General features: G+C 43.1%; 2 protein-coding genes across 7 annotated transcripts in view; both read left to right on the top strand.

Moving 5' to 3' along the window:
• The window catches only part of Kif5c (kinesin family member 5C), a 169,138-nt gene extending 163,951 nt beyond the window's left edge, over positions 1 to 5,187 (top strand). The window contains exon 26 of the mRNA XM_004869993.4: positions 1,446 to 5,187. The gene's annotated coding sequence lies outside the window, so the exon portion shown is untranslated. The remainder of the gene's footprint in view (positions 1 to 1,445) is intronic.
• A 10,526-nt stretch (positions 5,188 to 15,713) lies between these two features.
• The window catches only part of Lypd6b (LY6/PLAUR domain containing 6B), a 237,976-nt gene continuing 227,902 nt past the window's right edge, over positions 15,714 to 25,787 (top strand). The window contains exon 1 of one of the 6 annotated variants that reach the window (XM_004869994.3): positions 15,714 to 15,827. The gene's annotated coding sequence lies outside the window, so the exon portion shown is untranslated. The remainder of the gene's footprint in view (positions 15,828 to 25,787) is intronic. The other 5 variants (XM_087210064.1, XM_087210063.1, XM_087210060.1 and 2 more) reach the window with 5 other exon arrangements.

Genomic DNA, 25,787 nt, shown 5'->3' with positions numbered 1-25,787 from the left:
TCCTATTTCACATTATCTATTATACCTTTTAGTCCTTATTTACACTTTCAATTTCTCACACTAGAGAAACTATTCGGTATTTACACATGTGTGTCTTGTTTATTTCACTTAAGAGTATCACCTCAGTGTGCATCCATTTAGCTATGCGTGTCTCTAATTTCTCCTTTTGTCCTTATCTACTTTTATAACCCCTTTCCAGGGGCTGAAGTTTTCTACTTTTAAGTATTTTATATCCTGCTTATTTATACAAAATATGTGAAGATTCTTACAGTATTATAAATCAAGAGAGTGAAGAGAAAAAAACATAGAGGGAGAGTATTATAGTAGGAATCTGAGACATTTACTACAGTTAAGCGTCAAATTTGGACAGAAGCCTTCTATAGGTGAAACAGAAAGTATGAAGCATCAGGTTAAGGAGTTCTTTCTAAATTAAAAGTTGGCTTTTTCTTAGTATCAGGTATTTTCTGCACCAGGAAGTTCCATTACTTTCTCAAGCACAAGGTTCTAGGTGCTCTGCGTGTCTCCTGCCACTGTCCCCCAAAACACAATGAGTTCTTTAGGAAATTCACAGTACAGATACAGACAGACACAGGCACTCAAGCTGGTGGAAGGAAATTCAACTTTCTAGTGTCACATGAAAATTGAACTTGTGGCAGTCAGTCCAAAGGCTGAAAAAGGTCACTTGGAAGCAGCCTCTGAGTCACGACTGGTCCAAACTGTGATCCTAGAAACCTGCTCTTGACCAGAGCCTCTGCGTGGAGTGAAGTCAAAGGGAGTGCCTTACTGGGCACCTCCTTACTCCATGGGTGAAGTGTGCCTTTCAGAAGTGGGAAGCTCTTGGTAGGGAGCCTGATCAGGAGCTAAGCCTGACCTATCTGGTGAGGCCACATGCTGGCAAATAGCACTGGTGTCTGATCATCCCTGAGAGTTGAGAACATGCATTGTATTACTCCAGATATCCATAAGTTTAGTGGGTACTGACTTTCTGAATAAAATGTTGAGACTATGTCAGGACAAAATACATAAAACCAGGACACAGGAGGCTGTGGTGTCCAATTGTTAGCCACTAGCTACACGTGTCCAGTGAGCCCTGGAAGCGTGGCTAAATCCCACCTGAGATGAGCTGAAACTGAAAAATAGAACCAGGTTGTAAACACTTCTAGGAGGGGTAGAAAGTAAAAATCTCTACAAATGTAATATTGATTACATGTTGAAGTGATAATATTTGAATCTGTTGGGCTACATAAAATATATTATTGAAATCAACTTTACCTGTTTCCTTTCACTTTTGAATGTGGACAGTGCTAAATTAAATATATGACTTGTGTTCTATTTGTTTTAGACAGCTCTAATCTAAAATTCTAGAATTTTAAAAAATATTTCTGAGGAGTAAATTTCTACCATCTTCTCTAACTCCTATGTTCTCTCTGGCTCTCTTTCAACAGATAGGACTCCACAGAGCACGTCAAGGACTACGTTAACCACCAATTCCTTTACCCCCCCCCCCATTTCCATTTTCTTTTACACGTGCTTACCCCAGTCATCTGCAGTACACCAGTTTCTGGTATTTTGAGCTTTGTAGAATTTCTGTTTGTACAGATGTGTGCTTGGACTTTTCTCTTTCTGAGAAATTGAAAGGAGAGGTTTACAGAACATCTACTCACTATTCAGAACCATCTCCACGGACTCTGCCTCGGGGGAACTGGAGGATCTCCAGGTTGTCCCTGGGGCGTCCTCATTTGGCAGTGCACGCGACAGTACATGTCCTATCGGAGCACCCTGACATGCCGTTCCCTGGAGGGAACAACCAAGTGCCGTGAGGCGGGTGATCACATGCTGCCTCAACTGTCTGGTTTCATGTATAATAAACACATTACTTTATATTTTTGGGGAACAAAAAAGTGCTGCTATAGGGATCAAAATTTTCATTCTGAACACTTTTCCGAAAACAAATTACCCCGAAGGAGCATTTTGAGTATCCCGGTCACATCTTTGGATCTGTAAAATACCCCTTTTAATATGGCATCTGTTAAAATGCAAAGCAGATTTCTGCAAGGCAGAAAAACAAGCTGACAATAGCAATGTAGAATTTATTCATTCAAATACATCTATGTAAATGGAAAAAGTCATAAAATTCACCTCCAAGCTGCTTACTATTGAACCTGCGGCATCTAGTCTCTGCCAGCCTGGTTGGTTTGAACATCATTCCTTCAGAAGTGTTGAAAATGCTGCGAAGTTGGATGAGTGGAGATGGAGCTGCCCCTTCTTGCTTCTTTCTCCTTGATCCTTCCAGAGCCTGCACTGGGGATGGCCTGTTTGTCTGGGCAACCATCTTAAGCTTCAAGAGGTACTGCTAAAGAAACCTAGCATCCTTCCAGCAGCTGAAAAAGAAAGCCTGTGGGGGAAAGTACAAAACAAAATTTGTGCCTGTCTATGAATAAGTTGCCATTTTAACCCATCATTGCAGACTTTATTTGAATTCTCTTTGGCACCAAATAGGCTTTATATTCTTCTAGGCATAATTAGAAGATACCAGTATAAATGGATTTTTTACATTTAGCTATTATTATTCTAATATATGAATCTAAAGCTGATTCCTTTACTCCCAATTGGGCATATTAAAAGGATTGATTTCCAAGTACTAAGGTTTTCAGGGAAACTGACAAGGATCCAAGTAAGTTGATCTTGTGTGCTGCTACTTGTTTTGACAAAACTTTGGGGTAAGTCAGTGACAACCCAACCAGTCCTGGTGAAAGCACCCATCCTGTTATGCCCAAGATGTGTGAGCTGGCACTGTCACCTGCAGCTGTCACCGTTGGAGTGAAGTGTATGCCAGGGGAGACTTTGGGTTTTCTCATGGCCATGTGGGCCAAAGATAGTTCAAGTGTGTGTGTGTATGTGTGTGTGTAAAGTACAAAGTACTGTGCACTATCTTTTTAAATTCTTGTATAAAATTTCTCTGACAGTAATGCTGCTTTGATTTAATTTATTTGTTAAATGTTGCACTTTGTCTATGTGTGTTTTGTTTTGGGGGAGTATGAAAAGGATGAATTCTATTCAAGTATTTAGTCCATACAGATGACAAATTTCATTAATTTTTTTTCATCCTGATTTTGTTGCCATGTCTGCCCAATCACTGCTTGGGCACTAAGTAAAGCACTTATTTGCAGTCTGAGAGAAGGGTCCTTGCGGGGCAGGTTTTGCAAGACTTATTGGGTAATAACATGCCACAGACTTCAACTTTGCTGGTGATATGTTTGTCTCTGACTTTGGAAGCTAAAACAATCTCTGAGAGAGTTGCTGATTAAGTAATTGTCAATACATACCACTTACTATTATCCATTAGGCAATTGTATTACTTTATGTACGTTAATTGAACAAAGGTTGGTAATTTTCTTTCTTTTTTAGAAGGAGGAGGGGCTTTTGTTAACAGCCATTATAAAATGGATTATTTTAGATTCATTCCAAAGTCATTTCTCCCTGGGTACCCCTTTTCTACTTCTGAAGAATTGGCTGGCCCTTTCATGTTTCAAAAAGAAACATTTACTTATAGTTCCATATTACTTGATCTCTACAAGGCCCTTACAAAATCCACTCTACTTTTATTCACAGAGAAAGTTGGCTTTGATGTCTTTTAAAGATAATTCTGCTAGTTGCTGATCAGCCAGTCAGTTCACCTAGCTTCAGTCTTTATATAGGACCTCTAATCTAATTTTCCTACACTGTGACTAAAGGGTAGGTAGATCATTAGAATAGAATATATAGTTCATTCAAATGGATCCCCAAATACTACTTTGTGTAATAAGCTGCTTCTTATATCAGGACCACATATTCTTTTTTAAAAATGCTGCATTTATGCATTTTCCATTTTTTAAACGCTATTGCTCCACATACCAACATAAAAACTACATTTCTGAGCCCATGTCTGGTTAAATTTTTGTTATATGTTACTTTTTGCTAGTTTGTATGTGTGTTTTTCTCCTCTGAATAATTTTATATTTCATATCACTTCTTGATAGTTTATTCTTTGATGCTATCAGAGAATAGCCAGATGGTTTATATAAATAACGTCTACCTGCAAGATGGTAGCTTGCTAAATTAGAGGAATGCTGTTGGAGATATCAAGATTTTTGGTTGGGATCCAGAATGTATTACAGTAGTGCCAAATGCATTTTGGTCAATTACTAGAGAATTCTGTGTACACATATCACCTGTTAAATGCTGTGCAGTTTGCTTTTGTTGAATGGCAGGTAGTAGACAGAACAATAAGGGTGGTTAAGACTTTTAAAGGAAACAGAATAATGTGATTAAGAAAATGAGAATTTATAGAAATATTGGAATAAATGAAGAAATAAAAATGGTTGTCTGGAATGTAGTATCTAGTGAAGCCTTCAAGTTCACATACAGAAATGATTTTCCTGACCTAGACAAAACAAAGATATTACCAGGACTCAGTGGATTCAGCTCCACTTTCCTGTAGAAATAACCAAAAGCAAATGAAAGCTCTTAACAGTTCCCTCTTTTGAAGTGTACATTTGAGCAGGGCAGGAGTCATTTGGACGCTAGAGAGAAGATATATTAGAAATGTTTTTCATTTGCAGAGGGTAGGGGAGATTTCACTTCATTGTATTATCCTGATTATAGTGAGCAAACTAAAGGAACCATATTTCTAATACTGTTTATTTTAACTGACAATTTAAAATCTTTTTTTTTTTTTTAAATGTTGAATAAAGGCCAGGTAACTACCGAAGAGAGCAGCAATCTGTGAAGTCTACTTACTTTCTTAAAAATTGTGTATCAATTTTAAATACTTTTCATTGTGGGCAGATATAAGGGGAATAGGGCATTCTGTAGAATTATATATGTCTAGATTGTAAAGCGTGTCCTGTGTACTGCAGATATGTGTTCTCTGGGTTTTATGTATCTGTACAGTAGCTTTCATTTAAAAAAAATTGTGGACAAACTTGTTTTGGTGGTTTTCGGGGGAGAATGGCAGTTTGTATCAAGTAACAATGTGATACCATAGTATGTGTCATAAAATACCTGGAAATAACCCTCCCCTGGACTGTGGAAAATTTTGGTTATCTCCTTGGTTCTAAAATGAAGATGTATGGATACTCTGGCAGAATGCATGTTGTATAATTTGAAAAATAAAAAAAGTGGACAATAAAACTCAATTAAACTTTGGCCGGTCCATTTTTCCTTATTCAAGTCATCCTAATGTTCTCTCATTTAAGACGCAGGGGTGCTTGCATTGGGATCAGCTGTTTTCTGGCCTCAGAGGAGTTTATTTCAAATGAGCAGCTGCTCCAGTGTGCATTATGAGCAAAGTCAACTGTACTCTGTTTTTCTTTTACTTTGCTTGAATACATGCTTTTTTCCATTGAGAACCAAAAGAATTTGACATTTGTTTCTTCAACTCTGAAAAGTTAGCTCCAGATTTTAAAGTGTCATTAACTTTTTAAAAGTATGATTGATTAAAGGTCAGTAGACTACTGTTTTAGCTGAATTTCTGAATATCTTTCTGCTTGAGAAAGGCACTTATTTTGATGGTGGATTGCAGAGGATTGCCATCCCTCATCTAATGATTTTGAAGCCCTGTGTATGTTGAAAGATTACTGGCATCTTTTGAGAGTGGCTGGGGCATGTGTGTGTATTCCTGCTTAACCCACTGATTCTTAGAATTAAGGTTCAGGCCTGAGATATCATGGGAAGACACTAGAGTGTGAAGCCTTTGGGTAACCAATGGCAGCACACAGGATTTTTTAAAAAATTAAATTTCTTTCTTTCTTTTTTTTAAAATTTCTTAACCAGGGGACTTCCCTACCTTGGGTCACTAGAATCGTGTGACTGTGCATAATATTATATATGTAAAGCATCCTCGTTCTAGTTTCAGTTTGCCTAATTGTTGCGTGAGAACCAGTCAGTAAGCTTCTTTGCCTTAATCAATTAAAAATGGAAAGGATGGATGCTGAATGAATGGTTAATAAGTGTAACTGAGGGTACTGAGATGGTGTGATTTTATGATGTTATATCTTTCTTGAAATTATTCTACAAAGAAATCGGGGGAGGTGGTTTCCAGATGAGCTTGTTAAAGCTTGTTAAAGGTGGAGCGTGTGTAAAGCTTACTTACCCAGTAAGCTCCAGACATGGTGGATGAATATTTAGGTGGAAGCCTGTTTATTTAAAATGGGAAAGCAGCCCTCTGAAAGGAGCAGATTCCAAAGCACATTTCAGTGTCAGTGGGAAATGACCTCTAAAGGTCTCCGAGCACAGCTCCACAGTCTGCCTGGAGGTTTCCTGTTCTTCAAGCTCGGAACTGTGCTGGAGCTTTGCCTTGGAAGAACAGAGCTGAAGCACCAGTGGGACAAAGTGGGAAGGAAGCAGTAATCTGCACAGGCAATTACTGGTGACGTGTGTGTGGCAAGTTTAATTCTGGCACTTGTGACAGGCTACGTCTTGTAATTTGTCTTAGGTTCGTAATTCATTGAGCAAAAGAAGTAAGAGGCATCCTGTGACACATCAGGTGAAAATGTGGCTTCCTTTGACAGAAGACGTCCTGAGCCATGGGATTTTTACTTTCCTTTTGGCATTTGGTGGTTCTTCATCCAATCTGCAAAGAAAACACCAATTTCTGTGCGGTTAGTTGGGCTCAAAGGAACTCTTAAAACTTGCAGATAACCCGTTTGAGGTTTTTCTATTTGCAGTGCCCTGGATGGCAAAGGCTGGAATTCTCCATCTGCTCTGCCCCCCTGTGCAAAAGGAGTTTCTGTTTGAGAATCCTAGGGGATCCCTCTCCACTTCAGTGCTTGCCAACCCTCAGTCTTCCCCATGACCAGACTGCACACGATCCTCACAGTACAGCTTTGCAATCAGATTTACCCAGAGCAAAATTTTATCCTTTCAGAAAATGTAAGTGGAACAGAGAAACTGACAAACCTGTCTCCGACGAAATCTAACAGCATCAGAACCTTGAAATACTCAGAAAGCTGCAGTAAGCAATTAATTTGAGAGCCTATTCTGGCTGTGTGCCAGACACTGTTTTAAGTGCTTTACATGTATTAATCCATCTAATCCTTCTACTAACCCCATGAGGTAGGCACCATTATCTTCCTTCTACAGGTGAGGAAAGGGCACAGAGAGGTTAAGTAGGTTGCTTGAGGTCTCACAGCTGGCATGAGGAGGAGCCCAGATTTAAACACACAGTCTGGACCTAAGGCTTGTGTCCTCAGCACTGAGTGATGCTGCCTCTTGATTTTATATATATATATATATATATATATATATATATATATATATATATATCCAGAGCAAGTCTTACAACTCTTTTTATAAAGGATTTTTATACCTTTATAACTTTTCATAGGGATCTAAGGTATTTATATTTGAGTTGCTTTAAGCAGTCAGATTTGTCTAGGAAAGAATGATGAAGGAAGGTGTCTGGTAGTACTGAACTCCGAGGCTTCTAAAGGAACAGCTGCCTGCCCTTGTCAGAATCTTGTTCCTACACAACATTCTTAAAAGAAGTGCAGCAGTCAGTGCTGTCAGTTTGCCAACTGTGTGTGATAAGAATTTAGGGTATTATCTATGTTGTTTTTTTCCTCTTTACAACATTATCTCTGCATTTAAAAATATATAACTAATATTCCTGCACTTCTTAAGTGAAAAGCTCTCAGTACTCTGTTGGCCCATTTGAAGGGGCTCATAAGGATGACCCAAGTGGCACTGGGTGTGTGTTCTCTCATCCCCAGGGATGTGTGAGTCCTTGAGGAGGCTGTTCATGGGTCCCTGTTGATAACAGCTGCCCCCCTCCCCACCTCCTGCCCTGTCATAATGATTAACCAGTTCTCATTTAGAGCTTTAGGTTTTAGAAAAAGCAAACATGCCAATCATACCACACATGCGTGTGCAAGTACAGCTATGGGGAGGGTGGAGAAAGAAGTGTGTTCCTTCCCTGAGCGCCCCCACTGTAGCACAAGCTCCCTTTACCTGCACCTCTCCTGTCAGGGCATTTTGCTGGGCTACTGAAGGCTGAGAAGGAAGGGCTGGTGGCAGATGCTGGCCAGGTGGCAGGGCTCTAACTCCTTCAGCCAGTGCCGAGGTAGCAGGCTGCCCACACCCCACTACGCCCAGCCCCAGCATCCTTGCCCTGCAGCACCCTCTTCCAGGATGTGCATGAAACAATACTTTTGGAGAGTCAGCCCTCTGCAGTGATGCTCAGGAGTTATTCCACAGGGGAAAGGACTATGCGACCTGGGTCTGACTGTCAGCTTTGCATCGACTACCTGACTCAGTGGTCAAGTTGTTTAACAGCAAGGATTCATGACTTCATTTCCACACTGGCATTAGATTTAGCCCACTGCCCTCTAATCGTAGTGTAGGAGTATGGGAAATCAAATAATCATTGGAAAGCACTTTATAATAGAGCTGCTTAAATATTAAGGAGAGTTATCAAACACTTCCTGGGAGATTATACAGCATTTCCATCTTGGGCCCTATCTGTTGGCTTATACTTATCAATGCCAGTATCTACCGTCGTAGAGATGACTATGAAGAGGCACTGGGAATCACCTGATTCTTCCTGGTCAAGTAAAGTCTCTTTGTAGCCCTCTGTCTAGGGTTCTTCCTTTTTCCACTGTCTTGGGGCTGCTATAACAAGTACTCTAGACTGGATGGCTTATGAACAACACATTTATTTTTCATAGTTCTGGAGCCTAAAGTTTAAGATCTGGATGCCAGTGTGGTGGGGCTCCTTTTCTGAGCCTGACTTCTTTGTCTTCGTATGGAGGAAAGGAGGAGAGATGTTTTTCTGGGATCTTTTTTTTTTTTTTTTAATATAATCCTATTAATCCTATTCTTGGGTGCTCTACCTCATGACCTAATCACCTTCCCAAAGGCCCCATTTCCTGATACTGTCACTTGGGCTCAGGGTTTCAGCATATGAATTGGGACACATACAATTCTTGCACTCACTTTCCCACCCTCTTTCCTCACTGAGGGAAAGTCACTCTTAGATTGGCTTATGGGTAGAGGACATGCTGAGTCTTGTAAATAACTGCAGTGTATAGGGTTTCAAGGCAGTTTCCACACTGACTCGTGGCTTTTCACACCAGAGGGCTCATCAGGCTCAAAGTCCTGACACTCAATCATAAGCCAAGTTTATACAGTTTCCCATACATAGAGGCAGAAGTCCAGTAATCACAGTTAATGCTGAGACAAACTCCCAGCAGGATCTTTGTAGGAGCTTAGCAAGTTCCCCAAAGGGAGATTAAAGATACTCAGGAGTCATTTAGCCAAGCAGTACACAAAAGCACACTCAGCTCTGCTGGCATCTGGAAACAAGATTGTTTTCTATAACAGGCCCAGGTATCTGAAAGCTCTCCTCCTACCACTGCAGACCTCAGGCAGGGGCTCGACATTATGCAGGTGGGCTCTGTCCTCTGCCTGAGGGCTGCTGCCCTTAAACACAAGATGACTGTGATCATGACCTCTGCTTGATATGCACTGTCTCCCTTCAGATCATAAATGTGTGAGAAACCACAAATCCAAGGAGGTAAAGAAGCCTGTCTGAGGTCACATTGTTCATTTTGGCCCTAAAGCTCAGGTTCCTTGTGTTACAGATCTCTGCAAGTCCATCCCAAAGTATGGCTGGGAGCTGCTATCACATGCCACTCCCAATTTACCCTATAAATTGTAAATATATAGTGCCTTCCAGAGTGGCCTTCACTGTACAATATTGAGCAAATAAATTGAGTTCTTAGAGAAATAAAGAGCACATCAACAATCCGTAGCATAAAAGAGAAATCATTGAGACTTATCTGATAGTCAATAGAAGGAAAGAATAAAAGAGGGATGTTGAGAATCATCTGGTGATTGCCAGTGAGGTCAAATGGTGTCCCTTATGCCATGGCCACGCATGCTGTCAGCAGAGTCTGAATCTAAAACACCCTGTCCCCCAGAACACTCAGAGTTCAGTCCTACACCAGCTCTTGGCCTGCAAAGTTTGAACCTGTAAGTCATGCAAAAGATCAATGGCACTGGAAGCCTTTCTGTCACAATTACATCAAGTATTGATATTCGAATATTTTGGCACAGTCATTTGTCGGGTGTGTATTATGTGACAGCAACCCTGTGACCAAGAGTGGACCTTGGCAGTTTTTAGACTGGAGTTCCAGAATCTTCCAATCTTCCCTTCATGACCCAACTGCCTCAAACAACCTAACCGTTCGGTGACATAAATCACTTAGTATCCTGCCTGGCTCACAGTAATAGCTGATGCTTTATGTGCATCCTGGAATCTTGTACAGGGAATAGATGAGAGGTACTGTTATTCTCCATACACAAATGAAGAAACTGAGGCATGGCAAGGTTAGGTGACCTACCCAACATCACAGAGCTAGGAGGTGGCGGAACTGGCTTTAGGGTCTACCAGAGGGACAGAACTGTTCTTAATCAGAGGACAACACTGTCCCATGGTGATGTGGCTGCCGAGGAGCATGGAGAGAGACTAAGCTCAAATCCTTCCCTCGAAGGAGCTATCAGAGCTTACTCCTCAATCTAAGCTTCCTAATACAGGAGCAGTGGAAATCTGCAGGTGATGCCCTCAAAGCCCTCTGTGAAAAGGTGAGCACTCATTCATTCTTTCAACAAATATTTGAGCACCTACCTTGTACTCAGCAGAGCGAGGGAGATGGTGAATAATAAAGGCAGAGGCAAATTCCTTCTTTCCCTTAAAGGCAAATTATAAACAAGATCACTTTCTCAAATGATTTAGTACATTTGAATGCTGCAAGGAAAATAATCAGGATTCTTTCAAGTGGGTAGCTAGGGAAGGTCTCTATGATCGAGAAAGCCAGCTATGTAAAGTCTGGAGAACGTTGCACACAGAAAGGGACCTAGGTGCCAAGGTCCCGAGTAAGGGCTCTGCCTGGAGTGTGAGCGGTAATAGCTAGGACTTTGATTTTACACGAAGAATTTTCCCCATATTTGTGTGGAGAAACAATACTTACCAAATTAAAAGGATGGTAAATATGTCTGCATTACCTTTGAAAATCAGAGGTAAATTGGGACAATCAAGAATTTCTTGCCCAGATATAGAAATACAGAGTCAGGGTGTGGGGAAGTAGCTTAGTGGTTGAGTGTTTATGTAGTGTATGTGAGGTCCTGAGTTTGATCCCAGCATTGCAAAAACAAAAACAAACCCACCAAAAGACATTTGGACATTTTTGTAGCCAGCACTTTTGTGAGCAGACCATAAATTGGTAGCTCATACTTCAGGGCTTGCTGCAAAACCCAAGAGGACAAGGACACTCCCAGCTGATGCATTTTAAACAGCCAAGCAAATTCACACTGTCCCCTAGACCCCATGAGTATAGAGAATAATTCTGGGGGATAAATATGGAGAAGTTGATTTGCTGCCCAGCCTTAAGGTCAAGCCCAGATCTGAGCAGGCCACCTGCATCTTTTTATAGTGTTCTTCTCAGGGAAATGGAGTCACTGCACTGTGCCACCTTGGAAATTCTGCTTGGTGGCTTAGGACGTGATATGTGCACTCAACATACTCTGGGAAAGTTATTTCAACTTTTGCTACATCAGGACCCTGTGATTGGTGAACATCAAAAACCTAGAGAAACACACACATCCTTGCCTTGGTACACATGGAGAGTTTCACAACGCAGTAAGCCTTTATCCTGGAGTTTTGTCTGGTCATTCTTGAGCTGATGTTTCTGGGTGTTCCTGAAACATCACTTTTTTTTTTTAAACCGGGGATTGAACTCGGGACCTTGTGCTTGTGAGGCCGTTGCCGGAACCACTGAGCTAAATCCCCAGCCCAAAACATTACTTTGATAACCAGTCTCTGGGCGGTGGCTGCCTGCCCTGTTCTCGGGGCAGACTCAGCTTCTGCCTGGAAAGAAGAGGTTCCCGTTGTGGGGGTCACACAACTCAATGGCACTAGACAGAAAGCCCCTGTGAAGTTCCCTGACAGTGTCTCATCAGCCCGAGGCTTTAGGAAGTGGGACACAGCACCTACATTTTTGTAGAATGTTGCTTGAACATGTTAGCTGAATAGACTCAGCTGTTCAAACAGTGATGCTAAATGCAATCAGAGTGTGTGTGTCTGTGTACGTGTAGGGTCCTACTCCCTGCCTGGAGTGAAGTTATCAACAATCCCAATCAAGAAAGGTCTAGACTGTTTTGAAATTTAAAGGGCTAAACCAGATGTGGCCATACTTTTTATTTTCCTCTTTAGTGAAGACTGATTTTGTTTTAAGGGTGACCCTGTATAAACCAGGGTTGTGGGATGGAGTGACATTTCCCTTCCTGTGTTCAGGTAGGGTGACAGCTTGACTTAGAGGCACAGAGGCTCCTGTTCAGATGTGGAATGGAAGCTGCTTTGAGCGGTCCTGACTGCTCAGGTTGGGTGGGCTCAGTTTCCCTGGCTTGCCCATAGGCAGGAAGCCCTGGAGGAAACTGCTCTTCTGCACTGGGATTTTCTGAGAGATCTCTGTCCTCAGCGACCCATGGGAGATCCTCTCCCCAGATATTTGGAAACTGTGGCCTGTACTGCCTGCTCTCCAACAAGTCTTCCTGATCCATAACCTCTGGCTAAGTCTGGAAGGCAGTGACTCCTAACTATTCTTGAGAGTCAATCTCTTTGCAAATCTAAAAGCTGTGGGTGTTGTCTTAGGAAAAATGTCTGCAGACAAAGACTACTGAATCCAGCTGCAAAATATGGGCTCCTTGATTGAGAATTCCTATTCTTAAGGGGAACTCTCTGAGAGTCTAAGCCTTTAGAAGCATGCCTGGAGGAAAGCAGCCCGTCACTACAGGTCAGTTATTATTCTAGTTGCATCTCCCAGCCATTTAATGATAAACCAGGTTTACTACATTTTATAGATGAGGAACCGGAAGGATGAAGAGATTAACAGGCTTCCTCAGTAGTGGCTGTAGCTGAACCCAAATGCCTTGATTCCATTGCTAGTGAGCTTAAATTCTGTGTTGCCTAATGAAGTGGTGATCACTTTTGCTTACCTGAGTTCATGACTATTTCTAGTCCTAATGTTTCTGGGTATTTTCCTATACCACTCTCGTCAGTCATAATTTATTGAGCAGCGACTGTGTGCCAGGACCGTTATGTAAATTATCTCTTTGAAAAATGTGCTTAAAAATAATATACAACATTAATGTGCACATTGAGTCTTAAGTAAAGGCAAGAAAAATTAGGAAGGTAAATATTTTCTGAAGCCTAGGAATTTTTTTCTCTTTGGACAATTTCTTTTTCATCGTCCTACCAGAGAAGTAGAGATAGAGATTTCCTAGTTCAAAATATCATTTTCTGAGGCACCAGCAGGAAATAGTAATAAACACAGTTGTTTGTAAGAATTAATTAATTCATCTTAGAGTCTTAAGTCCCTCAGTGGTTTTGCCCCTATTTCTAGTGTCCATCACACATTGGCAACCTGAGTCACCAATAAAGCTGGTTAGAGTACTGTTACTGAGTAGTTGCTTTCTACAGTTGCTCAAAAGCTTAACCTCACAGCAGTAGCAGACCTTCCAATTTCAGATACGTGCAAAGAACTTCAAGTACAGACCAGAGATTTTGTGGCTGCTTGTTGTCCAAGTGGGAAAATGCACTATTGAGGAACAACCTCAAGGCTACTCAAGCAAGGGAGAGAGAGACAGAGACAGAAGGAAGAAGACGAGGAGAAGGAGAAAGAGAAGAAAAGCAGCAGCTGCAGCAGGAGGAGGAGGGAGGAAGAAGGAGGAAAAGGAAGAGGAGAGGAAGAAGGAGTGAAGGGAGGGAAGAGGAGGGGAGGGAGGGGAAGAGAGAACACGTCAGGGCAGCACCTGTGCCTTCCTGGTGACTCTCAGGTCTTCCTGAGTGGTATCACCTAATCACTACCAAGCTGCTGCAACCAAGCTCACACACAGAGCAAGAGTGCCCTAAATCACAGGGACGGAAGGCTCCACTGACAGAAACCAACACATCAAAAACGCTGGGGCCACTTCATGTGGTGAGTTCAAGAGCTGTTCCCTTGCTCTGGCCCACCTGCTGCTCCCAAAGGGCAGGCCCTACCACAGCCCCACCTTGGGACGCCGCTCCCTACTCCCTGGAGGGAGATGCAGCTGTGGTCGGGCACACCCGGGTGGAGCAGCCCCTGTAACGTTTTCCAGGGCGGCCTTGCCTAGTGGGACGTGGCCAGACGGACAACACGAGGTGTTAGATCTGACACCTACGCAGGACCCACAGATGAAAGATGGGTCCGGGCCTTCAAAGCGCTGGGCCATGACAAGGAGAGGTGCGGCAGCCCACTTGGCCCTCACATCACCTTAGCAGACAGCATCGATTTTGGTCTGGAGGTTTAATCTGTAGTCAGGGAAGTGTCCCGAAGCAGTTATTAGAAGGAATGTTCTCCTTGGCAACTTTAAAACTACAGAGTTTCCCATAGTGTGCTTGGAATGGATTTCTTTAATAAGTGCAAAAATAAAATCAGTGCGTGAGGAAGAGCACGACATCACCTCGTGTGTGTGTGTGTGTGTGTGTGTGTGTGTGTGTGTGTGTGTGTGCTTGAAACTGTCAGGGCCCTCAGTAAGTGCTAGCTCCTTAGGCCAAGCTGGATCTGAGACACCTGGAAAAACTAGGGACAGAGGTCTCAGTAGAGGACAAAATCCACACCCGTTTTGCAGTTTTCTGCAGAAACTGAGTTTTCCAGCTGCACCTCAGGCTCGGCAGCACCTCAGGATCCCAGGCCACTCTACTCTCTTTGGAGAAGCAGATACAGGCTCTGGGCTCGGCTTTGCTACCAAACTGTGGGATCTTGAGTTCGAAGCCCAAACCCTGGGCTATGTTCCCACCAGTGCACGGCTGGCAGGACAGCGTTCTGGTCAGAGATCCCTTATGTGTGACAGCTGCCAAAGTAAAGGATTTGCTTGACCCTTTACAAATGTGTCCTGCTGGCTGTGCTGTGGGGGAGAGCAGCGAAGAGGAAGGGTGGCCTGAAGGCGCCAGCAGCTCGGCTCTAGGCTCTCCATTGGTGAGACGCGTACGGACTGAGGCTGGACCCAGAGACCGGCCACACCTAGGCTGCTCTTCCGGGTTTGACTGAACACCTGCTTTCTGGCTTCCTTTGGGTCTGGAGACCATTTGGACCGGCAAGCTTCCTGCCCGTCCCGGGGCCCCGTCCAGCAGTCCGGCAGTGGACAGCATTACCTGAAATCACCTTATTTATACTTTAGAGCCATTATTTTCTAAAAGATGGAGGAGTCATGTAAGGAGTGGGTGAGGTGCGGAAGGGCAGGGAGGAATGGTCCAAAAAGGCCCGAATCCTTCCGGTTCCAAACTAACTCACCCACACCCTCGGCCCCGTCATTTTGCCTCCCGAGGGTCTCGGCTCTCCGGGACCACAAAGCAGGGAGTTTTTACCCCTCTGCCTGTGCGATCGGCTCCGACGCACGGCTCCGTGTTCGTTTTCTGAGCCGGCCAGGCTCGGAGGGAACGGGCGCCTGGCCGCCTCCGCAGCCCTGACCGCCCCGGTCCCGGGGGTCCCCGCCACGCCGTCCCCGGGCCTCCCGCCAGCCTCGCCGAGCGCCCGCGCTTCTCCCTCAGAGCCGAGCCCGGGGTGGCTCCTGCGCAGGCGGGCGGGGCTGCCCCATCCCAGCCGGGTCCACTCCGGGCGCCCGGGTGGCCCGGGGCGGGGAGGAGCCGCGCCCCGCCCCGCGCGGCTGCAGCCAGCGCCGGCCCCGGGCGGGCGGGCGGGCGGGCGGACGGGGAGCCGAGGCCGGAGCCGGGCGAGGACGCGGAGGGGTCCGCGGGCGCCGAGCGCCAGGTGAGCGGGGCCGGCACAGCGGCCGGGGCAGGTGGGCGTCGGGAGCCCGCGGGAGCCCGGAGCTCGCCCGCCGCCGCGAGCAGGGAGGGTCTGGGTGCCACTGCCGCCCCGGGGCGTGCAGCTGCCAGCACCCGTCTGGATGGGGCAGGGACGGGGACCCTGCGGGGCGGGAGTCGCGCGTGCCTTTGAGAGCCCCGGGCGCCTGGCCCAGAGACTCGGGCGGTGCCAGCGGGCAGAGGAGAGGCTGGGAAGCAAAGTACTGCGGAGAGCGAGGAGCCCGGCGGGAGGGTCCAGGCCGATCGCGGGGCCCCGAGCAGGCGAGCCCCCGGCTTCCCTCTGTGGCGCTTCCCCCGGGGCCCACGGGGCTGCCGCTGCCCCCGCTGCCTGGCTCGTTCCTTCTGGGGCTAGATAATCCACGAACACATCGGTCAGTGACTGCAGCTTCTGAACAACTGCGTCTGCGGCGCTGCTCTAACTCCAGGGGCCTTGGATGGTGAGGCGGGACGTCTGTGTGTCCTGAGCTTTGGGATGAGCTGGTGGCGAGGGGTGCAGTCCATCTCCCAGGGCCTGGGCATCAGAGTGACACGAAGTGGAAACAGCCTAGAATGTTGTTTCCATGAGTTATTAGCTCTGTGACCTTGAGTAGATTACTTAACTTCTCAGAGCCGGAGTTTCCTCAGAAGTAAACAGGTATTATAATCATTAAGATGACCTCAAATTGGGTGACAGTTATAAGGTACGTAAGCACGCCCTTGATGACAGTTCTCTCTGTTTCTTTCCCTCCATGCATTTATGTAGCATTTCATGCTGCCCCGAGATCCCTTTTGTGAACGGAAGGCATATCCGGGAGGCTTAGGTTAGCAGCCTGAAAGAGGGAAACTGCTGGGTGGGGTGTATTGCGCTGGATGGGCCTTCTTTGCCCATGGCCGCGCCTGGTCTAGGCCGCTCACATTGAGAGGGCCAGTGTGTGGGTCCAGCAGGCGGAAGGGTGTTATCAGCCCGCTCTCACTGTTACCAGCCCTGTAAGAGTTCTTTTCTTTGGGTTGGGCTTTGGTCCCTTGAAAATACTGTAGGCTTATGCAATGTAGGCACTGACTGAGGCACATAAAGACTGGGTTTTAGTTTCTGGCATAGCTAGATCCAGGGGCTCATGTAAAATTCCAGGGTTAGTTCACTTTTTCCCTCTGTGTTGAGTGGTTCTTAGGATGAAATGACAACCAGCGCTGACACCTCATATTTAGGCTTGTCTGCTCTTGGTGGAGGGAGGAAAGGATAGAAGGAAGGAGAGGGAAGGAAGGAGGGAGGGAGGGAGGGAGAGAGAGAGAGAGAGAGAGAGATCTTCTATTTCCTCCATCCTTATAGCTGGGCCAAAGCCAGGGCTGAGCCATCTCAGCAGACCGGGAGTGGGTTCCCACAATAGGAGCGGGTATCTTACCCAAGCGTCTTCTGCACCTGCGAGCTCAATCCAGCCACTGTAACAGTCTCACCTCAACTACAGGGGATTGAGGGTGGGGTTCAGTTTCCAATGGGAAGTCTGAATTCTGGGCAGACAAAAAATAGGACATGTTTATTGCGACATCGCTGCCTTTGTACAGCAACACTTAAGAGAAGTACGGAGTAGAGTGTAGGGTTCCTTGACCTCTCAATGTGGTCTTCATCCAAGGCATGGGAGACACCCTATGTGTTCATCTTTTCATTCATGGTTTTGTTGTTCATTCATTCATTCACTCATTCATTCATCTATTGCACATTTAGTAAATGCCAGGCATGTGTCAGGGTCCCTACTGAGGGTGAAAGTGCTTGCTTTTGAGAAGCTCACAGTCTAGCTGGAAAAACAAATGTGCAGATGACAATGTCTGGGACTGTGTATCTGTCTGGGGACACAGAAAGGACCTCCTAAGGAAGCCACAGTTGAGCTCTAAGCAGGAGGTGAGTAGGGATGATTTAGGAGAAGAAATTGAGGGACTTTCCAGGCCATGTGGTAGGTTATCAGTAAGGGAATTTTCTGATGTACGTGACATTGTATAGGTTACCTTACTGTCTCACTTAAGTTATTTGGGGATAAATGGTTCAGAGTAGTCACAACTCTTGGTTGCATTCCAGAAAATTCTCTTAATTTTCTCTGCCCTGCACAGTGTGAGTGGAGCTTTCTTCTGATTTTACATAATAGCATCAAAAAACAGAAAGGGAAGACAGAACCTTGCTTCTCGTTCTTCTTCTGGATGGGAGAAGGCAAATCTTCTCAGAAGTTTCCTGTGTTGGCCTATGTCACAAGCCCATCCTAAACCAGTTACTAGCAAAGGAGAGGAAGGTGGCTTTGATTGTTTAGGCCAAAGAGTCTTCTAGAGCTGCAGAAGGTGGTGAACACAATCAGAATTCTGTGAGCAAGGAGGGGGGGAAACTGCCCATGCACTGTTAGGTAGGCAGCCAACCATGTCTCCCGCAGGTGGTGACAGATGACAAAAGGGGGAGCATATATAAGGAATCTGGGAACGGCAGTACAATAGGAAAAGTCTAAGGTGTGGCTGAGGACAGAAGGAGCTGAGGTTGAAACAACAAATAGGGTTAGGAATACTCTAATGTTGATTCCACTGTGGGGTTTACTAAGAAATGTAAATTTTGGTCCCAGTCATCAAAGACCTTTCACTTGAGACCCTGAAAGAGTTTTCTAAGTTTCCCATACTCCCCTTAGTAATGGCAACAGTGGCTCACTGTGGTGGTTATTTATTTATTTATTTTTTGGTATCTGGGATCAAACTCGGGACCTTGCGCCTGTGAAGCAGGCAGCGGAACCACTGAGCTAAATCCCTGGCCCTGTGGCAGTTATTCTTGGGGGTAGTTTCAGGAGGGCCGTGTGTAGTTGAAAAGCCTTATAGATGATTCTGCTGGGCCTTTCACTGCGCTCTCTTCCCCAGAGCCTGCCCCAGTCTTCCTCCTGCAAACACTCCCTTGTTTAAAATCATGGCTTCGTTTCAGTATTCTTACCTGTCTTCTAACTAACAGGCTGGGACTTGGTGAAGATGCAGTTAGTAGTAGATCCTGGACTAGAAAACAATTTTCCTGACTTGCGTTGAGTGAATGACTGCTTTAGGTTGTATTTAGTAGGGAACTGGCCTTTAGTTAGCGTTTAGTGGGAAATGTGCTGATTTAAAGCTATTTCTTTAGCCTGTTTACAGGAGAAGCCTGAAGTGAGTGGCGGCTGCTCTTTGTTTCCGCTTGACCGTGCGGATATGGGTGGACATTTGATGTTCAGTTGAACAACCAGGGCTACTTTTCACAATCCCCTCCCCTCGATATCTACTTCACATAGAAATTGGCAAAAAGGCCTGCTAGCTGCTCATGGAAGCAAGAAGGGGTGAAGGGCAGCATATTTGCTGATTCATCAGCAGTCCTGCCATTGGCTGGCTAGAACCACTGGAGGAAGGACAGGAATGAGGAGGAGCGATAAGCCGGGGAAGGCAGCCATTCATCCACAGATATTTACTGAGCAACTGCGCGTGACAGGCACTGTTTTAGGTCCTGGAATGCCCAAAGAGTACTTAAGAATGGCAAAGTCCCTGCTCTTGTGGAACTCACAGCCATCAGAAGGAGATGTGCTTATTTAGGTCTTGTCTCATGTTTCAGTGAGAAGTACTACAGTGAAAAAAAGAGATGGGTTAAGAGCAGAGAGCAGTTGTGCGAAATAACCGGACACAATGCTGGAAATCTCTTGTATCTAACAGAGAGATGTGGTCTAAGGAGATATCTGGGAAAAAAAGACAGATATTCATTTGGAAGAAGTGGGTTAAGTATTGAATAACTTGATCTAATAGGATTTCTTTCATGCTGTTTTTTTTTTAAATACCTTAAATTGTTCCTACAACAACTTTCGAAAACACGGTACCAGGCGATGAGAAATAAGTGAAGACATATGAGCAAAGGGAATTGTAGGACAATTCTTTCCATAATTTTGTTCCAGGATTGTTTGGTTTGGGCAGTAGAAGAAAGGGGAAGTATATGTGGTCATTCATACTCTGAGTTCATTATTTAAAAAGTAAGAAAATAAATCATAATGCCGTAGAAAATTGTCACATTTTGGGGTGTTTAAAGGATTAGTATTATTTAGTAGAAAAAGACATCTCTTTACGATTGATGTATACGAAATTTATCTTCTGAGTGAGAAAAAAAAATAAGGTTTTCGGTATAAAGTACACCAGATGTTAAAAGATGGAAAATCTAATTCCACGGTTAAACAATAAAATACAAATGAAAATTATTGAGAAGTTATGTTTGGCTCCATAATTGACTAGAAAAATATATAAATCCAAATAAAAATTTACAGTATAGTAATGCTATACAGAGGTAATTTTGATTAGCTATTTTTGTTGGGTTTGTTTCCTTGTTAACTTTTGAAGGTATTTTGTATAATCTAGATACACATCTTTTGTCAAAAATGTGATTTTAATAACAATTGCTTGTAGTCTCTGCCTTATTTTTATTCCCCTAACAGTGTCAGTCTCAGAGCAAATTAAAAAAAAGTAGATCAAGATTTTGTTTTTGTATTTAAGAATTCATTGCCTAACCAAAAATCTTTAAAAATTTCCATGTTTTCTTCTAGAAGTTTCATAGTTTTATATTTACTTTTTGTTCTCTGATCAATTTTGAGCTAATTTTTGTGTAAGGTGTAAAGAATAGGAGAAGGATTTGGGGGCGGGGCAATGAAAGGACAAGTTGTAACACCAGTTGTTGAAAACACCATCATTTCTTCATTGAATTCTCCTGATGCTTTTGTCACAAACCAGTTAGCCATAAATGTAAGGTTCATTTAGTCTGGAATCCTTGGTTCTATTCCGTTGATCTATCAGCCTACTCAGTGTCAATACTATTCTGCCTTCACACTGTCTTCTTCTAAGTTTTAAAAGCAAGTAATGTAAGTCATTCAATGTTATTATTTTCCAAAATTGTTATGACTCATCTAGTTTCTTAACTTTTCCATATGAATTGTGAAATCAGCTTCCAGTATCTACAAAAAGTTCTACTGAAATGGAGCAAGTAGAAAACAGCTAGCAAGAACAGATTTTAATTGAGCCATATCAATATCACAGTAAATCTGAATACTTTAATGCTAATTAAAATATATTTTCAGATTGGTTAAAAAAATGAGACTCAACTATATGCTGTCTACAAGCAGCACACCAAAATATACATACATACACAGGCTGAAAAAAATAGAAAAAGATATACAATGCAATCACTAACCAAAATAGCTGTACTATTAAAATCTAACATAGATTCCAGAACAAGGAACAAAGAGGAATATTACATGATAAGAAAAGGATCAGTTCTCCAAGAAGACATTAACAGTCTCAAATGTGGATGGACTTAATAACAGGTAGTATATATACATTCAAAATATTTGAAGCAAAAAGCGATAGAAAGGAGAAATTTAAAAATCTATATTTATAGGTGGAGACTTTAACATTTATATGTCCATAAATTTGACAACCAATTCCTTGAAAAATGCAAAATACCAAAACTCAACAAGGAACAGATTGTCTGACTAGTCCTATATTAATTAAAGAAATAAGGTTTATAGTTAAAAACCTTCCAATAAGAAAACTCTGGGTCCACTGGATGATTTTGCCACTACTCTTTCTTTCCACTGGGCTGTTTTATAAATTATTTAAAATTTGGTGTCTCATGGCTTCAACATCTGGACAAGTCTGAGTTTAGTTCTGTTTATTGCTGTTTCTCTTATCAGCATAGCTTTTTCTTGCTTTTAAGTGCTCTGTAGCTTTTTTGTTGAGAACTAGACATTTTGGGGGTACATTAGAGACAGTTAAATAATGTTATGGCTGGAAACAGGTATGCCTTTCTTTTTCTACTATGGATTTAGTGTGGCACTAGATCAGTTTACTCAAGTGTTGAACTAGATATAAGATTTGTTGTTACCGTTACCTCAATGCACCGCAGACTTCAGATTTTTCTAGGGATGCCTTGTGTTTAAGATTGGGGCTGTTTTGCTAAAAGGCTTTTGTCAGTGTCTACTCCACTGTCAACCGTAGGTCTTCATTCTTCTGTGCGCTGCAGATGGTCTATGTCCATATACTTTTGGTTTTCCCTCTGGTATTCTACTGTAATTTCTTACTCTTGTTCGCTAGTGGAGATGCATCTGCCTCAGGTGAACAAATGCTCATATCTTGCCTCTTCCTGTAGGTAGTTTTTCTCCTTAGAGTTTGGGTTAATGTGTTCTTCTGCATCCCCAGTTTAATGGATCTAAAAAAATTATGAATTTGCAGTTTGTGGCTTTTGTCTAAATTACTTTTCTCATTCCTGAGACAAAATACCTGACACTCAAAGTTAAAGGAGGAGAGGTTTATTGCAGCTCACAGTTTGTAGAGGTTTTAGTCCATAGTTGGCTGGCTCCAAGGCAGGGTGGCATGGCAGAAGGGCATCACTGAGGAGAAAAAGTCCATGGCAAAGCAGGCAGGAGGCGGCAAAGCAGGCAGGAGGCAGCAAAGCAGTAAATAGCAGCAGGCAGGCAAAGCAGCGGGCCTCCCTTTCTCTTTTATTCCATCAAGGCTATAAGCCTTTTGGGTGGTGCCACCCACATCTAGGATGAGCTTTCCCATTATCCATACCCAGAATTGTGCTAAACCATTCAGTGGGCTAATGCAGTACCATAATTCTTAACTCCAGTATCACACACCCTAGATCTAGCCAGCTCCAAAAAGCCCTGCCTATGAGTGCAGGAGGCTTTGGAGGGACATTTAGATAGAAGCCGTAACAGGAGCAACGCTCTTTTTAGCTCTTTATATACTGAGCAGAAATTAAAAGCTTTGATTTCTTGTTTTTAAGCTCTTTCTTTTTATGATCTTCTCGTAAAACCTTAGTATTATTTTCCTTCCCTCTATTTTCTATAAAATGTCATCACACAACTCATACATATAAAATCAGTGGTTCTCAACCCTTACTTGGGAAGCATTAAAATAAAATGCAAAGTTTGAGTCCCACTAGCTCAGTTGATGTATGTCGAGACTGAGGCGTGGGTGGCTTTTATAAGCCCCCCAGGTGATTGTAGGCTGAGGACACTTGGTCTAAGTATCACACACAATCTTTCCTTTCACAGAGGTGCAATTCCAACGTAAGTGGCCAAATGAAATTTCAGGCTGTATACATTCACCTGGTGGAATTGTTTCTCCCCTAATTGAGTCCTCAGTGGTAATGAATTGCTAGTGATCAAACTGATGATCTCACAGAATGGGGAAGAAACTTGAGTCCTCATTTAACTTTACAGTGCTTACATGAATGCCCTTCATGACAATCTATGGCCTGGGTACTACTTGAAATTTTTCAGGAGCTGGGAACTCTACCATTCAAAATAGTACACTCCATTGTGGGATAGTTTTACTTGTTAGAGGCGTTTTCCTTCTACGGAATTGAATTGAAATGTGTGTCCTTCTATAATCTACCAAATAATTTATCTAACTCATTGCCTTGCAAACCATTTGAAAGAATCCATTTGTATGACTCAATACATGTGTCTGTATACATGCGGACGTGTGTGTGTGCACACACCCACATGCACGCTTGCCTATGAAAAGCATTTTAGGAAATAGCATTCACTCTTACTATCTCTTGTAGGCCTAAATTGATGTCACAGTAAACCAAGAAGCTGCTTTGTGCAGTATGAAAAGTGCTGGTCCAGCCCATCTTCTACTTGACAAGCTTTCCAAGATTTAAGAATAGTTCCCCTGGTGCTTCAGAGGGTTCTTGGATCTGGTGTAATGTTGATCCCTCCAATGGTCTTTCCAGTCTTCTCATAGTCTTGCTGGTTTAATGTGTGTGCTGGGTGAGAGGCCCAGTGCTATTTCTCAGCTTATGGCCTGTTTGAGGAACGACATTATGCAAGATGAGTGTCAATGAGTCATGTCGTAGGTAAGCGCTCTTAGGGGTCACAGATGAGAGGAAGGTCATACAGGTCATCAGGAAGGACTCCATTGGGGCCTTTAAGGTAAGCAGGCATCAGCTATGTGGAGTGGAAGGTGCTTGGAAGTAGGAAGGATTCTAAAGAAGAAAAGAGCTCTTTTAGTAGTCTCTGGTCTATGACTCACTCTCTCTAGAAGTGTCTTGGATTTACAGGAGAAAGTGAGAAAAACTTCAGGTTAGGTACAAAAGGGAAATCTAATTTGGATTGTTTCTATAGAAAATGCCACAAAAAGTAATAGACTAACTCCCCTGGTCCCCCAGGCCAAGTCCTTCAGGAGCCCTGACTCTGACAAATGTAGTAGCTGTGTTCTGGAAGCTGTTTCTTGTCATGGTGAAGTTCAGCTTGCCAGACCCCATTTTAGGGCCAGTCTCCTTAGCCCTGCTTCTTTGTGACTTCCATGAAGTCTTGGAGCAAAACCCCTACCCCACTAGCCTAATTGTGTCTATGCTGTCTTCTCAGCGAGCACTTAATCAGATGAATTATATTCTCGAAGTGTCCTACATCCAGCACTCTTTCGATTCACCTATGAGGCAATCTGAATATGCTTATTTGTAATAAACCAATGTCACCATCAAAATGCTGTGGGAAAAACCAAATATGCATTATTGGTGTCCTGCTAAAAGCACCTCATTCATTTTGGGACTATTCTACTGTGGTAGAAAACAAGGATGGATGTGCACTGTAGGAAAAATCAGGCACTCTGTGTGTTATTTTCCCTTAACAAGGTGTGGGAACTACACAAGTTAAGCAACTACAAGATGAAGGCTGTGTGTGACCCATTGCTGTGCCTATACCACTGGGTAGGTGTGAGTGTTATTGAGAACCGTATTTCTTCTGAAATTTAGTGCCAGAATGATAGCTTATTACCTGGGAAGAGCTGATGAACATAGAGATTTATATAATTCTTTGTATTTCTCCTTTTGCCTTGACGCTAGGAAGCCTGGAGCTAAATGTAAGAATACTCAATTGTGGTAATAATTTAATTTCAAATTCTAAGTATAAAGACTTCCTCTCAATATGATTTCATCTTCGTTTAAAAAAATGATAGTTTTTATTTTATCTTACTACTATGATAATATATACTCATTATAGAAAACGTGACAATAGCATCATAGCCAGATATTTTCCTACTACATGGAAACTCACAAGTTATATCTTCATCATAATCATCCTAATTTATTCTGGGTATATATGTGTATATATCTAACTATGTATATTACAAAAATGAAATGATACCTTTTACCCTTATTAATACTCATCTTTAAAATTTAACATTCATAAACATTTTCTATACCATTAAATATTCCTGCACAGCATTATTTTTAATGGATGGTATATTTCTTCATGAGGATGTATCTTGTTGCTATACTTTCAGCTTGAATTTGGCTTTTTGCTATTATAAACAACTCTGTCATGTACATTCTTATAGCTAAATCTCTGAGCACATCTGTGATTATTTTCTTTCAATAAGTTTCTAAAAGTGACATAATTGAATAAAGAGGTAGAATATTTTTAAGGCTTTTGGATATATATTTCCATGTTGTCCCCCAGAAAGCATGAACTAATCTATATTATTGCCTAGAGTTTGAGATGCTTCTTTTCCCAAGCCTCTCCTAGTGTCAAGATTGTTGTTTTTTAAATCTATATCAGGAGACAGAACTTCTGTATATGGCCTGGTGAGGAGGTTGGCATATCTTTTTTCCTAGAAAGCTGCTATAAATCTGGACAAGAGAACAGACAGTCATGTTATCACTGTGGTAACCCAGTAAACATGCAACAATTTAAGAAGTGTTTAGTTTTGAGAAACTTCTGAATTTTGAGTGGGAACAGTGGGAATTAGGACTTTCTTGCCTGGGGCTGCTCCCACCTCTCTACCACCACCAGCTCAGTGGGTTCAGAGGTGCTGCCTGGTCAAAGAACACAATGGGAATTGGCCCCATGCTGCCATGACCGATCTGTGCTAGTGGAGGACTCCTGCACCCATGGGTTTG

The sequence above is a fragment of the Heterocephalus glaber genome, unplaced genomic scaffold (assembly GCF_053883595.1).
Source record: "Heterocephalus glaber isolate CG9 unplaced genomic scaffold, H.glaber_assembly_v1.0 deba00001097, whole genome shotgun sequence".
Classification (NCBI taxonomy): domain Eukaryota; kingdom Metazoa; phylum Chordata; class Mammalia; order Rodentia; family Bathyergidae; genus Heterocephalus; species Heterocephalus glaber.
Note: the sequence above shows the minus strand (reverse complement) of the source record. Positions and strands in the feature narration are given on the sequence as shown.